The sequence below is a fragment of the Thalassophryne amazonica genome, chromosome 13, assembly GCF_902500255.1.
Source record: "Thalassophryne amazonica chromosome 13, fThaAma1.1, whole genome shotgun sequence".
Taxonomy (NCBI): domain Eukaryota; kingdom Metazoa; phylum Chordata; class Actinopteri; order Batrachoidiformes; family Batrachoididae; genus Thalassophryne; species Thalassophryne amazonica.
The window spans coordinates 86,589,273-86,605,637 of NC_047115.1; the positions used below are offsets into that span (position 1 = coordinate 86,589,273).

The 16,365-nt window shown below is 46.3% G+C and overlaps 1 protein-coding gene across 2 annotated transcripts in view; it reads left to right on the top strand.

Moving 5' to 3' along the window:
• Positions 1-16,365, top strand: part of hspa12a (heat shock protein 12A) — a 342,644-nt gene that overhangs the window by 274,968 nt on the left and 51,311 nt on the right. The gene's annotated exons all lie outside the window — the stretch shown is intronic.

A 16,365-nucleotide genomic window follows, 5' to 3' on the forward strand; every position in this document is an offset into this window, starting at 1 on the left:
TCCCGGATGTAGGTCTCCATTGATTCGCGCTCAGGCCGTGAGAGGTTGTACAGTGTACTGGACGGGAACCCACTGCCTGGAACCAAATCGATGGCACAATCGTACGGACGGTGGGGGGGGGAGTGTGAGCGCCAGATCCTTGCTGAACACGTCGACAAGGTCGTGGTACTCCACCGGCACCGTCCCCAGATTGGGCGGGACTCTGACCTCCTCCTTAGCTTGGGAGCCGGGAGGAACCGAGGAACCTAGACACACCCGATGGCAGGTCTCGCTCCACTGAACCACTACCCCGGACGGCCAATTAATCCGGGGATTGTGCTTCAACATCCAGGGAAAGCCTAAAACCACACGGGAAGTGGCCTGGGTCACAAAAAACTCGATCACCTCCCGGTGGTTTCCTGACACCACCAGCGTTACAGGTGGTGTCTTATGTGTGATCGGAGGGAGCAGGGAGCCATCTAGTGCTCGAACCTGCACAGGCGAGGTAAGCGCCACCAGAGGGAGCCCTATCTCCCTGGCCCATCTGCAGTCCAACAGATTCCCCTCAGAGCCCGTGTCCACCAGTGCTGGGGCCTTCAGGGTTAAATCCTCATACAGGATCGTGACTGGGAGTCGTGTAGCAATGTGGGTGTGTCCCACGTGAATGTCTCGGCCCACCCCTAGCCCAGTCTCTAGGGGCGGGCGTTGGTGTTGTAACCGCTCGGGGCAGTCTCTCACATGGTGCTCTAGTGCACCACAAACAAAACAAGCTCCATGGGCCCGTCTCCTCTGTGCAGCTGGTGCCCTAAATGTTGCCCTACTCGTGTCCATAGCTTCGTCAGTAGGGGGAGCTGTGGCCCCACGGAGCGCAGGGGCCGTGGAGCGTGGGGAAGGCGGAGCGCGGTCGGAACCGGAAGGGAGAGGGACGGCGCGTGCCCGGCCACGCCCTTTGTCTCGTTTCCGCCGACATTCTTCTAACCGGTTGTCCAACCGTATGACAAGATCGATAAGCCCGTCTAAATCCCGCGGTTCGTCCTTAGCCACCAGGTGCTCCTTGAGAACCAAAGACAGTCCGTTTACAAAGGCGGTGCGGAGGGCAGCGTTATTCCAGCCGGATCTCGCAGCCGCGATGCGGAAGTCGACTGCATAAACAGCTGCGCTCCGGTGCCCCTGTCTCATTGACAGTAGCACGGTTGAAGCGGTTTCTCCTCTATTAGGGTGATCGAACACGGTTCTGAGCCCCCTCACAAACCCATCGTATGTCAGAAGGAGCCGTGAATTCTGCTCCCAGAGCGCTGTAGCCCAAGCGCGTGCCTCACTGCGAAGCAGGTTTATGACATAAGCTACTTTACTAGCATCGGTCGCGTACATAACGGGACGCTGTGCGAAGACGAGCGAACACTGCATCAAAAAATCCGCGCACGTCTCCACACAGCCTCCGTACGGCTCTGGAGGGCTTATGTATGCTTCCGGGGAAGGAGGGAGAGGTCGTTGAACAACCAGTGGAACGTCAATGTTACGCACAGGATCTACGGGAGGGAGAGCCGCAGCGGCGCCCGGAGGGCGCGCTTCCACCTGCGCGGCGAGAGCCTCCACCCTGTGGTTCAGGAGGACGTTCTGCTCGGTCATGAAATCCAACCGAGTCGTGAAAGCGGTGAGGATCCGCTGCAACTCACCGATTACCCCTCCCGCGGACGCCTGCGCGTCCTGTTCTTCCATTGGCCGTTCAACAGCCGGTTGACGCCCCTCGGGATCCATGACGCTGGCCGAGATATCCTGTTGGGAAAGTGTAGGAACACGGACCCACAACAGGGGGCGCAAATGAACGGACAATGGAGTAAGTCAAAATAACAACGCTTTACTGTTGTGAATGTGCACAACGAATACAACCAATCACAGCAATGGACAACAGTCAATTCACAAAAGTGTCGTGTGGGCAGGCTCGAAGATAGGAGACGCCTCTCCAAGGTAAGACCGGAACCACACGGCTTCCTCCGCCACAGGACCCCGGGAATACTGGAGCCGCCAAGTCCCGAACTCCCAGGTGGCCACTGCCTCCGCGTGTCGGACCTGGTACTGCTGGCGAGGAGCAAAGAACAGTTAGATGGGGGCGCGTATGCACCCAGGACTCCGAACAGCAGGAAAGGTACCTCCACCTCTCGTTGGAACAGTAATCCAAAAAACTAGCTCAATCCAAAAGATGCACTCTATTTGCTTTGATACGTTACCTCTCTGGTAGAAACGATATCTCGGCAAATGAGGTGGAGATGCCGTCCTGCTGATATACCTCCGTAGTGATTGGGATCAGCTGTCTCCGGTGATGGGTGACAGCTGTCATCCTGGCTGCTCCTGTAAGGCGGCAGCGCCCTCCGGTGCCTGGAGCCCGCACTCCAGGCAGGGCGCCCTCTAGTGGTGGTGGGCCAGCAGTACCTCCTCTTCAGCGGCCCACACAACAATTTTTTTTTAATATTTCATTATTTTGTTGTCTCCGTTTTGTCTGTTTCTCCTCACTACCATCAGCGAATCACTGTTTCTGTTCCTCCATCTCCTGCTGTTTGCAGGAAGAGGCAGGATCAGCCTACTCTGTGTCAGAGCATAGTTGTGTAAAGGCCAAAGGGACCATGCCTGCTCCAAGGCACGGAAAACTAAAACAGAATAACTTTTGGTCAGCTCTACAACAAATACACTTTCCTCATTAAGAAGGCTAAATCCAATTTTTTAATAAATCCCTGAAAATGTGAAAGACCCCAAAACATTCTGGAAGGTTATGAGTTCTGCCTACAGTGTCACACCTTCAAGTGAGCCACCCAATTTCCTGGTCAAAGATTCCATACATTTGACTGATAAATGTACCATGTCTGATCACTTTAATCAACATAATTGTTTGAATCCTGTCTGTGGCTGATACTGATGATTCATGCATTTGTCTCTTCTAGATTGGACTACTGCAATGTTCTAGTTTCTGGTTTACTGCAGTCCAGCATTAGGGGTCTCCAATTTGTTCAAAATGCTGCTGCCAGACTTTTGACAGAAAGCAGAAAGTTCGACCACATTACACCCATTTAGGCATCCCTTCACTGGCTTCCTGTCCCAGTAAGATCAGATTTTAAGGTTTTGCTACTAGCGTATAAAATTGTTCATGGACTGGCACCTCCCTACCTTGCTGACCTAATTAAACCTTACGTACCGGCCCAGAGTTTGTGTTCTCAGGGTGCAGGACTACTTTGTGTCCCTAAGGTGAATAAGAAGTCTGTGGGTCATAGAACTTTCTCTTATCATGCCCCTGTTCTGTGAAATGATCTCCCTGCATCAATAAAACAATCAGATTCTGTAGAGACTTTCAAGTCCAGACTTCAGACGCACTTATTTTCCCTTTCATATGGCTAGCATACTGGTGTATTATGTTACTATGCTTTTTACTCTTTTAAATTAATTTTATTAGGAAATGGAGTGGGCCGTGGCCTCAACTTTATCTAAATTCTGGGTCTTTTAGTGAGGCTTATGGCTAGTGGCTGGTGATCACCTTAGTATTTCTTCTGTTCTTGTTGTTGCTTAATGCTGACAAATTACACTGTATTTGTTGTCTGTCTGATGCTTGATTCTGCTTTTTTCTTTTCTCTTTGTTTGAGCTGTGGCTCCATACAGAGATGGGTGTGGTATCTGTACCAGAAACCGTCCTGTGCACTGACAACATTTCCTGTATGTTCGTTTTGTGAATTGTTTTGTAATTTGTGTTTGTAGCTTGGCCCAAGCAGAGGGTCACCCCTTTGAGTCTGGTCTGCTTGAGGTTTCTTCCTCAGAGGTAGTTTTTCCTTACCACTGTTGCTCTGGGGTTTGGTAAGGTTAGACCTTCCTTGTGTGAAGCGCCTTGAGGCAACCTTGTTGTGATTTGGCACTATATAAATGAAAATAAATTGAAATTCAAATTGAATCCCTCAACATTGGCCCTAAAAAACTGCTTTAAAGAGTGAACCTGCTGGAGTAAGATGTCCTCCTATTGATTGTCCATTTCAGTTGAAACGTGTGTGTGCCTCTGAGGTCTGTAGTGCATTGAAGATGCTGGATTCCAAAAATTCGACTGGCCCTGATGGCTTGGATCAATTTTTTCTATAATCGGCTACTGATTGCTGAGCCTCTGACTGCCATCTTTAATTTGAGCCTAAGCACGAACAAATTTCGGACGTTCATGTCTGTGTGCGCGCATTGTTACGGGGCAGACGAACGGACATTCATGTCTGTGTGCGCGTTGTTACAGGACAAATGAACGGACATTCATGTCTGTGTGCGTGTTGTTACAGGACAAATGAACGGACATTCATGTGTGTGTGTGTGTTGTTAACAAACACATTGATACAGGGCAAACAGACATACATTCATGTCTGCGTGTTTGCGTTGTTCCTGCACAAAACAATGGACGTTCATGTCTGTGTGTGCGTGTTGTTACAGGGGAAACAAACGGACATTCATGTTTGCGTGTTTGTGTTGTTCCTGCTCAAAAGAACAGAAGTTCATGTCTGTGTGTTCACATTGTTACGAGGCAAACAAACGGACGTCATGTCTGGCGCATTTACATTGTTCCTGCACAAAAGAACAGACGTTCATGTCTGTGAGTGCATGTTGTTACAGGGCAAATGAACAGATGTTCATGTCTGTGTGTGCGTGTTGTTACGGGGCAAATGAACAGATGTTCATGTCTGTGTGTGTGTGTTGTTACGGGGCAAATGAATGGATGTTCATGTCTGTGTGTGTGTGTTGTTACGGGGCAAATACACAGATGTTCATGTCTGTGTGGTGTGTGTTGTTACGAGGGTGTCTGTTATTTTTTAGATACACGGCACACCGCTCACCCTCCGATGAGTGTGTTAGTGTACAAAACCAGCTCTCCGTCTCTGGGGTCCGACCTTCGTGTCTCCACGGGTATTACCTGGCAGGGCTGCACAAAGGCTGTTCAAGCTGGTGGCGAGGAGATTCGTCTAGCCGCTCACTGCCTCCGTCCGGACGTCCACCCCGCTGACGCTGATCTTGCACCCCGGTCGAATAGCCTTCTCTGGAACCAGGATACGAACCGGCCACGCCCGTTAACAGCAGCTCTCCTCTTATGGATCAGGGCTCTTGGAATGTTGCTAGATTTTGATTTTAGTGACTCATACAGCGAGTCCCCAGGATATGTTATTTTCATTAAAAACCAGACTAACCTTTTAGAGCACTTTTTGATGTTGTACACCCAATAAACTTTAACTTTTACACCTTAAGAAGCATCAATAAATCCAATGTCCGAGGCTTAACACTTTAACTGCATGCTTGGAAATTTATTGCAGGTTTTGCAAGTGCCGACAACATAATCAAAATAGGTTATATGATGATAATTTCACAACAGTAATTCAAGTATAATTAGAATAATGATTGGCAGAGATTTTTGTTTTTGATTCAATAATACTGTCTGATCTTACTTTGACTGGACTGGATTGACTTCTTAACAATTTTTCTAGGAGTGAGACAAGGAGGTTTTTGAGGTTAAAGTCCCCAACTCGATGAACTTGATTTCCTCTTCATCAGCTATTAGTCGTTAGCTGACCACGATCCTTGTGTGATGTTGTAATCCTTCAGGAAATTAATCCACATAAGAATTTATTCCTTCTTCAATCAACCAAAAGTTGATCTAATCCATTCTGGTATGCTGTGATGTTCCTTGAGAGAGAAAACGTTGAACATTCCTCACTCAGACTTAAGGCCAGTGATTATTCTCCAGTGCTCTGCTACTCCGTGACTGGACGGCCTGAGTGGGAGTTGAAAACTCTCTCAAATGATCTCTTATGGCTCCAATCCTCTTACTCCACAATTCCAATTGCTGCTCACAAGATGGTCAAGTCTTGTGATCTCCTCGTAGCAGGGGAGAAGTGGCAACAGCACCTCTCCCTGGAAGAATAACCCCGTTTCCTGGTGTTTCACAGTTTATATATGTGCTGGACTCTTGTTGTCTTCAGATGATCTTGGTTACCATGGGGACGCTGGTGACTCAAAACCTCCTCCCTTCTCCTTCGCTTACTGGAAGTCATCTGCGGCCCCTTGCCAGTAACTTATTTCTCAAATTCCTCTTTTCTGTTAACACTTCAGCTTTTCTGAGAATTCATTCTTTTAAATCATTTCTTTAGAATCACATCAATCATATTCAATCATTTCATTACAACTCTCTTTCACATAAAAACAATTCATATGATCATATACAAACATTTTCATTCCTTATTTTTCATTTCATATTTTACCAACATCTTAATCATTTGATCAGTTGTTTATCATCAGCTTTTCTTGCCTCGTTGCAACATCACTTCCTCTTTTCCTCTGACTCTGCACTCTTTATGAAAAACAACTCATATAATCATTCATTTCACTTATTTGTAACATACTTTTTCTAATACTTTTTCTAATCAACTCTTAATTTTAACACATTAATACTTCATTTGATCATACTTGTCATGTTAGAATCATTCTTAGACATATTCCATCGTCTTCACCACTGAGTTCATTCCGTGGGCCTCCCCATTTGTAATGGAAAAGTCCGGTATGACCTCACTTACTCCGGGAAAGTACCAAACACTGTCCAATTTAATCCAACAGCATGTATATTAATCCCATGACACGTACTATATTCCAAGATGAAAACAAGATGAAAGCAAGCTTAAAGTCATCTTTCCTGACACTCCCTCCATGACTTGAAGCTCTGCCGATCTCTCTATACCTCCATAAAAATATCCTCGTCGTCGTCGACAGGGTGAATGGTGAGCACTTCTTTTTTATCCACCATCGGAGACAGAACAGGAGGAGCTGGAGTTGAACGACACTCATCCAGCACCACGTACTCCTCTCCGCCCATCTGTAGATTGCTGTCGCCGTCAGAAGGTTGCTCTTCCAGTAGCGGTGATTGTGATGGTAATCCCGATGGAGACGGAGTTGCCTCATATTCCTGAGATGATAATCCATCAGGGAACGATGGTGCGCATGGTGAAGTGGGGGTGACGCGTGTATAACACGGTGTAACTGGTGTAGATGGCCGTGGTGATGTATCCTTCGTTTGAGGTGAAGCTTCAGCGTGAATATCCTCAGGCTCGGGCTGTTGAAGGTGTTCATCCAGGAACACCTGCGTGAGGGCCTCCAAACACCAGTTCATATCCTCGGTCTGCACTCCAACCTCCGCAGTGCGCTGTGGAGATGAACGTGGAGCTGGTGGTAATGAAGGACCAATGGCCACGATCCGGCCATCGGCAAGATGAGCTGTGGAGAATCTTATTCCCGTAGGGTACATCCACATTTTGGTAAACACGGGGCAATACATATATCCCTCTGGAGACACTACAGTGTCAGCCCGTATTTGATCAACCAAAAGGGAATGCCAAATCATATCACTGCGTTGTGTGCTCCTCCCACACAAGCGCAGGGCGGCTGCGAAACTTCCTTTTAACAAAACATATCCAATCACTGCAGCAATAATAAGTCCTATTATGATTAACAGATAGGGCCAAGATATCCAAACAATGTCCAATCCAACCAGTCACTCTTCGAGACCTTCTTTACTGACCTCTTCCCGGTTCCTGCAGCGAAAGTGGTGATGATTCCTCCAGCGATTATTTGCGTTCTTTCCCACCAAGAACATTCATGCCGACCTCTTCCTTTTCCACAGCTCAACCAATGTTCTGCAGGCGATTCACATGTACCGTTATTGTAAATCCGATTGGGTCCCAACCATTCGTAACCGACAATTTCTTGTCCTTCACATAGACTTTTCTTGAAGGCATATCCTTCTTCAAGCATTATCAAAGCATCTCCAACAAATGGCACTGTGTGGCCTAGGACCTGCTTCCTTTTTGACATTCCATGTCCCAGGACAGCCTTGGCACATCCAAACGTTGGGTGGAAAAGCTCTTATCCATTCGCCTGCACTATTCTTCTCCCAAACTGTTTGATGGCCATAAGTGTCATACTCGCCGTCATAGTAAGCATCACAATATTCTTCCCAGCCAGGAACTTTTCTACAATTTTGGCGGGCAAGGCTTATCGTGCATGTGGTATTACGTCTATTACAAATAATTTTCCAGGGCCGTGGCGTAACATAAGGGTTTGGTCTCCAGAGTACACTGGACCAAGTAGCTCTGTCTCTGGAGTAAACCGTGGCGATGTATTGATATTTAACCCAATAATTATTACTTTGATCTAAACAGGGGAATACCCAATCTTCAACTTCATATTTCTCCATTCCCCACCAGGTGACGTCCTTACTACGCCTAACTCCTTCCTGCCATGCTTGAAGGGTCCCCTTAATGGTTGGAACCTGTAACAACTTTGTACAGTTATATACCCATCTTAGCCAATTCCCTGTCTTAATTTGGTCTATGGGACATCGAGGGGATTTACCAGAACCTTCAGCCAAATTATTATGGTATTCTGTCTCATGTAAGCTTCCATAGATTCTATTCGCCACGCATTGATCAATTTTGCTAAAATCTTCCTGAGGTACTGACCTTAGCTCATCAGGCTTTGGTAATTTTTGCACATAGAATTTTGCTTTATGTGGACCCCGCAAACTATGCCCAGTCCACATGTATCCCTTCGGAAAATTCCCCTCAAAATGTATCAGTGGAACACTCCAGACCCACGGAAAAGTGTCGTTAAGCCATTCATCATATTTTGCCTCCTGTTTTTGTTTCCAAGTAATCCTGTCTATCAAATCAATAACTGGTGCAAGCACCATGTAATTTTGAGATTTACATCCAATAGGTCGATTCCAATAACATCTATCTAATTTTGCTACTTTTTCTTTTACACAATAATCATGAATCTTCTTCCATCTATTTTTAACCATGTTATAAATACTTTTAACTTTTGGTTCTAATACTCGCTGGGTATCTTGTGTTGGCGATGTAGGGAATGGTTTGGTTTTTCCCTGTGTTGGTGATATCTTTGTGGATCCCACCAGTGCTGCTGGTGAGATGGCGGTTGGTTTGGAATATGGTATCCCTGCTCCCATGTCGGTAGCGTTGTTCAACGGTGGGACTATTGTAGATGTAGTATCCACTTTTGGCACTCTGCTGCGGGTGTTGTCACAGGTGAGGTTAGTTACCCCAATGTTTCCAGGTAGGCATTATCATTCTGCAAACATCATGTCTTGGTAATGCTGGAAAAACAGCTTCTTTCTCCCAATATCCTGCTCAATAGCCCAGTAGTACTCTGCATCCCCATGAGCAATACCAGGCTGGCTCGCCAGGTTCAGGTCTTATCCAAGTACAGCCTACTTCTCTTCACTCTCTTTGTTTTAACCGTAAGATGGTTGCCACGATAATCTCTTGATCCCTCACTTGTAGGTTTTGAAGGATTTCTGCTCCGGTGGTTAGGTTGTGATTGGTGGTGACGGTTGGAAATTCCCCACTGTCGTTCAAGTATTGCAGCCACTTATTCTTTTGCATCTGCTGGGTTAGGTTCTTCATCTTTGCCCATTTCTCTGTAGAATTCTGGTCCCATATCATGTAGATGTTTCTTGATTCAACTCCCCAACATGTCTGTTGGAAAGTTTTAGTTGTTGCGTACTGGACCCTGATATGGGTTAAGGTCCAGGGCGTACTACCATAGTGGTACAGGATAGCTAGAAGTACAGCAATGCCGACTAATAATGCTGTAAGTCTGGCCATCTAACTCCAACATTGGAGGCACTTTTTCTTCCACGGCTGGCTTTGTTGCTGCTGCTTTATTCCAACATTTCCGTAGTAGAATTCACTCGGTACTGGTGGCAGCGGCTCCATCTTTTGGGGTTGTTGCAGTAGTGGCATTTCTATGCCAAATTCTCCTTCTCTTGGTCTTTCGTTGGTTCTTTGAGGTTGCGTGGTGATCACGCTGTCTTCCCGTGGTTCTCCCATCTCGGAGATAGATGATCTTAGGTGCTGTTGTTTGTCTCGTGCTCCCAACAGAGACACTTGATGCTCGTTGCTGAAGAAGGGTGATTAACAAGGGAGATGGCCATGGGAGCCTAATATCTAGTCCTCGCCACGCCCATTTCCAAGTGACAACTGTCACCTCCTTCATTTCAGGCGGTGGTCCCTGGGGTGTGTAGAAACACTGTGAAGATGCAGGATTCAATTCTCTACATAGGTGCAAGATATCCTCATAGGCGTCCCAGTATGCCGCTCCACTGTAGACATACTGCGCCATCACAAAGTACATAGGAGTCGATCTCCGGAATAGTCTTCTTCCCGACTTTATGCCAAGTCGTATCAGTATAGCTTTTGGGGGTTGCCAAAGCCCCACTAGTACTCTGGTTCGCCATCCACTTCTAATAGGCGGGACACTTCTGCCTTTTTCGATGTCAAGGTACTGTACTGTCGTACATATTGGCAAAGTTTGGTTCTCGATCAAATAAAAAGTTGAACGTGCCTCTTGGAGTTGAAGTCTTTTAAACATATAGGGACTACTGGTCCAGATCTGGAAAGATCCAAGCCAAATATCCACATAGATTCCTTGTAATGGATCAACATAATTAGGTCCCCACCTTATTTTAAATCTGTAGCCCCTTCTCTGTACATACACTACGTTCAAGATGCAGGGGTATAAGTCTGGACACCGGGGTATTGGGTAAAACTTCCATCCAACCCCAGGGCAATTCCAGTGTTGTCCAACTTTGTTCACGATAGCTTCCAGAGGAGTGTATATTCCAGGCTCTGCAAGGTCAGCAGCTCTTTTATATGAGTCATTATCTACAAAGTATCCTCCTGTTCCCAGCAACCATCCTTTTTCTTTGTAATTCTTTTGTGGCCAGCTTAAACATATTTTCTTGTAGGGTATTCCAAATATGGTGTAAGTCCTCCAGGCCCGGATCGTATACTATTTACATTATTTTCATCCAATTTGAAGGTCCGTAGCATGATTCAGAGTGAGTTGTTACTCCGCCATCGGTCTCCTTCTCTTCTGCCAAGATGCACCACCATAGGGAACGTGTTGTCTCTTAGAGAGATGAGCGTAGATGGGAGATGGGTGCTTAAGTTCGAATCCATTCCTTCCACGCCCACTTCCACATCGTAACAATCATTCTGTCAGGTTTAGGGAGGGTCCCTCAGGGATCCTCTGTACCTGATGTAGGGGTACATAGTCCCATAGATCTTGCCAATGCTGCAAAACCGGTTATCTGGAATACCTGCTTTGTAATAGGGCTAGATAAAGGGGAACTATAGGCTTATCTTCTTGATCAATTTGAAGCTGAATCTTCCTTGCCTGACTACAGTTCCAGACTCCTCTTTTGTACAGGTAGCAGAAGTTTTGATTTTCAAAAATTGGTGGTATGGTTGGGGGTAGGCCGGTCATACAGGCCAGGGGTTGATCAATAACTCTCAAATTTAATGTCTGGTTATCTAATACGGGATATCTTGGATCTTGCAGTCGTTGTTCAGTTGACGTCGCATGTTGGGGCTTGTCGTCCAGATCAAGCACTGGTTAAGGTATATTTCAACATAGACTCCTTGGAGTGGCTCAACGTAATTAATCCCCCATCTCAATGTGAATCTCATGTCTTTGAGTTGTAGGTAAACCACACTTAATATCCAAGGGTAGGTGTCTGGACATCTTGGAACCGATTGGGGCATTCTTCGGCGTCCTTTCATGTACCAATGCCGCAGACTTGCATCGCTCAGCACTCGTTCAGCAAGTAATTTTTGTCCTGTTGTCTCTGTTAATTCGGCATCTCTTTTATATTCATAATTTGTGACATAATATCCTTTAGATGCTAGTTCCCAGTCTTCTTCTTCAGAATCTTTTTCTGGCCAATTTAGGTATAGTTTCTCAGCACCGGGGACACCTTGTATGTAGGATCCAAGTCTTCCTCGATTATTAATAATGGGTACTCTATTTACATTTGGTCCTTGCGACATTTTGCAAAAAGCCGCTTCTCCTTACTTCTTCCTTGTCCCGCGCAAAATGGAGGGAAACATCCAGCAACTCCGAGGCTTTCTTGATTTTTCCTCACCTTGAGTCGGTTGGTCTAAGGACTGCTGCTGTTCCTCCAGGAGGTCAACGTGTGCTCCAACAGAATAAACCCCCACTTAGGGAACCAACACCATCAGCACTGTGAGCCGCAGCTTAATTGTTTGGTCCGGCCTACTAGGAGTGTCCGCTCTGCTAGCCACTTCCCCCCAGATTGTATCCTCCTTTCCTCACCCATTCTTCGGGTGTCACGTGGTACTCGGCTGACTTCTTTTTCGGTTTTGCTGCTTTATTTCCCCAGGCGTCTAATCCAGTGGTAAAATAATACATGAGGGTTTCTCTGCCCCCTTTTTCTTGTGGCACCTCTTCTGCATCTTCCAGTAGAACTTCTGGATTTTTTAGAACTTCTTCTATCAATTTGGCCCAAGTTGTCAATTCCCAAGGGCCATTCCAGCCTTCTTCTTGGGCTTTTTGCTGTTGATCATCTGTCAGTCCTCCCATCATGTCTGTATATCCGGGTCGCTCCAGATCTCTATACACTCTGAACACCAGTGGAATTTGCACTGCATCTATTGGAGGGTCATAAGTTTGCCCCAAGGCGACATAGAGCGCCTTGGGGCAACTGTTTGTTGTGATTTGGCGCTATACAAGAAAAAAGTTGATTGATTGATTGATTGATACTCTGGACCATGGGACCAACTTTGATGTATAGCTTCATGCAACAAAGACGGGTTTCGCTCACTACCTCCTGCAGCTGGATCACTTCCCCCTGCTCTAGTTGTGTCCAACATCAAATAGACACTTGGGGCCGTTGGACTCACGTCACCGCTGCCTTGATTCCCCTCAGCTTGATCAAGCGCAGTTGTTGCTGCAGGATTAGCCCAACAGGTTTCATCGGTGTGAAAGGTCCTCAGAGGGTCCAAAAACCTTCTCACTTGCCATCCATCTGCTCTTACCACATGCAGTAGTCTTCCCATATGAGTTCTTGCTTTACACACCAGGCAATACTCGATCTCACATCCATTCCAATAGCATGAACACACCTGCATATCCACATTGTCTCCACGTATGTCCCACTGGGTGTAAAAGACCATTCTTGGCAAGTGGGTTAGTCGGCATAACCCACATACAAGTGCATCCAAAACCTTCACCGGCTTGTGAAGTAATTGCTTGAATTCATTTTTTGCCCCATTTGGAATTGGGGGTTTTCTAACCCCAGGTCCCGACCATTGGACCGTCAGCGGTACTTCTTCGCGGCAAACCACACAGTGATTCTCAACTTTTTTCCATTGTAATAACTCCTTTTCATTAGATAAAAATCCTTTCTTTGCATGATATAGTATCCTCAGGGCTCTGCCTGCCCAGAGGTCAGTTCTTGTTCTTCTTAAGGCAACCACCCCATTGACAGTGGCCATTCTGACGAAGGGTGGAAGATCTTGGGTATTTTTGGCCATGTTTAGCTCCTGGTTTTGTCAAGTTAGGAGTTGGCTTCAGCTGCTCCACTCCTTGGATTCCCTTCTTCAACTCTACTGTGTTACTGTCCAATATCTTCACTGCTGTATCTGTGGTCTCATACTTAGGTTTAACAGCAGTGTTGGTTGGGTGATCTCGAGCTCTCACCCACACCTTCTGTCCAACTTTAAATGGGATCTTTGGTTCTGGTTCTCTGTCCCTTTTAGTCTGACTCCGCCCCACTTCCGGTGTCGAAAATGGGCGTTGGTTCAGTTCTTGCGAAGGGGTGGGCCTGCCGGCACGATGGCGGTCATTCAGGGCCTGTCCAATTTCCAGGGCCTTAGTACTCTATTCCTTCGTGTTAGCATTTTTCCCAATCCAGTTTTTCACCAGTCCAATAGCCCTTTCCACAACTCCATTTGCTTGAGGAGTGTATGGGGGCGAGTAAATTCTCATTACTCCATTTTTCTGGCACCACTGGTCGACCTGAGCATTACGGAAATGTGTCCCATTATCCGTTCTCAGCTCCTTAGGTATCCCCAGATTTGAACACACTTGATCCAACATGCTGATCACACTGCTGCCGTTGGCTTTTCTCACAGGCTTAACAGTCACATAGCCCGACATAGAGTCCACAAGCACCAACAGATATTTTTCTCCTTTCTTACCGGTCACCCCCATGGGCCCGGCAACATCCATGCATACTGATCCCCATGGAACAGTACTCTTTATGGTGAAACCATCTACCCTTTGTCCTCGTCGTCCTGCATTGTATCGACCACATACTTCACAGTCTTTGAGGACTCTTCAGACTTGGTTTCTCAGAATCCAAAGTTGCAGCTTCTCCAGCTCCTTCCGTGTGGGAATGGTGCCTGCATGGCCAAGCGCTTCATGTACGGCCAGCACCACTTCTTTCACGGACTCTTTTGGAACTACCCTTCCCTTGGGTGTCTGTTCCCACTTCTCGATCCCGACAACGACGACTTTTCTCAGCTGCACATAGCGGTCCACTTCTTCGTTCCCGCTCCAGTGTGCTCCTTCTTTTACATGGGCCTTCTGATGTACCACATCTAAGTCCATTGTTAGCCTCAACTCGGCTATTTTCCTCCACAAATCCATATGAGCTACAGGCTTCCCCTTAGCTCCCTCAAATCCATTTTCTTCCAAATGGATAAGTCCTCTTTCAGGGCTTGTGCGCAGTAATGACTGTCTGTAACCACTTTAGCCCTTTTACTTTCCTCTTGTTTAACTCCAAGAGTCCTTCCAGTATTGCTGTAACTTCTCCAGCTTGGGCACTCCCTGGCGTTTGACCTTTTCGACGATATTTGTCCTTATCTTGATACTTCAGAATATAGCCCCAATAAGCTATATTGTCTGTACCCTTCTTTGATCCATCAGTGTACATAGTCCAGTCGTATGGCTCCATAGGGAGTTGCCTCTCCTTCGGCAACTTTTTTGTCCCCGACTGTTTTGGGCCCAATTTCCAGCTCAGGGTCTAGCAGGATGTCCTCCCACCTTCCCCATCTGGCATTTGTGGCTTTAGTACTTTCAATAGTTCCTTTCCTTAGGAACCAGTGGACTTGGCTTTGAGTGATAACTTTTATTCCCTGTCCTTGTGCAAGTTCTTTTAATGCACTCCAATATCTAGCCAGGACTGCCAGTTCTTTTTCTTCCGGTGGATATTTTCTCTCAATCGAAGACAGAGTATAGCTCCACAATGTTACCATACCCCCTCCTTCATTGCTCACTTTTACCACCGAATCCTCTTCTTCACAGCTTATTTCGGCTAGCAGACGAGTAGTCAGACTACGCGGCTCCAGCCTAACTGCGTTTTGAATGGCTTTCTTTAGCTTTTCCAAGCAATCCTGGTCTGTAGCTGTCCAAATCCATTGCTTTTGCTCTTGTCCATTAGGTTTCGTTTTGAGACGAGCATAAAGGGGCTTTGCGTATCTCTGATAGTGTGGAACGTGATCTCTCACATAGTTACACAATCCCAGTATTTTCTGTAGGTCATTCTCAGATTGAGGTGGTTTAATCTGACTCAATTTTTCTCGGTATACTTCTGAGAGTCCCAGGTCTGATGATACCTGGAATCCCAAATAGTTAACCTTGAATTGTCCAAACTGACATTTCTTCAGGTTGAGTTTTAATCCAGCTTCTGTGAGCTTCTGTATCACCTTTTGCAGCCGCATTAGGTGTTCATTTTCATCATCATCTGCGATAAACACATCATCGATGTAGACTGTTACTCCCAGATCTTTTAATATTTCCATTACGGCTGCTTGGAACACATTTGGTGAATTTATGTATCCCTGCGGGAGTCGTTGCCACACACAACTTTTCCCTTTATGTGTGAATGCAGTTTTCCCTTGTGACTGTTTTGCTAATCGCAGGGAAAAGAATCCATTTGCCAGATCAATGCATGATTTGTATTTCTTAATTTGGAGCGTTTTCAGTGCTCCTTGGGGATTTATCAAACTCGCTGTATTGGCTATTGTTTGTCGATTGAGAGCCTTGAAGTTGATTACTGGTCTCCAGCCTCCTCCTGCCGACTCTGGCTTCTTAACTGCTTGGATGGGGCTGTTAGTGATCGGATTCAATTCCACTCGAATGATCCCCAAAGCTTCCAATTCTTTTACTATTTTATCTATTTCCTCAACCGCTCCAGGGTTTCAAGGGATATTGTCGCACTGGTGGATATACTCCTCCTTCGATGACATGAATGTGTTTAGCCCCCAAATCTCCACAATTATTTTTAAATCATGCTACTTTAGCTTTGGAGATAATTTCCCTCAATTTTTCTTTCCCTGCTTCAGAGAAATCACTTTCTTCAATCTTTTCTTCTGTGACAGCTGGTACATCCACTTCTTTGTACCAGCTTACCGGACTCTTTCCAATTGGAGTCATATCCATTCGTACAACTCTTGCTTGTAATTTTTTCACTCGTCGTCTTATTAGAGTTCGAAGCCTTTTGGGCCG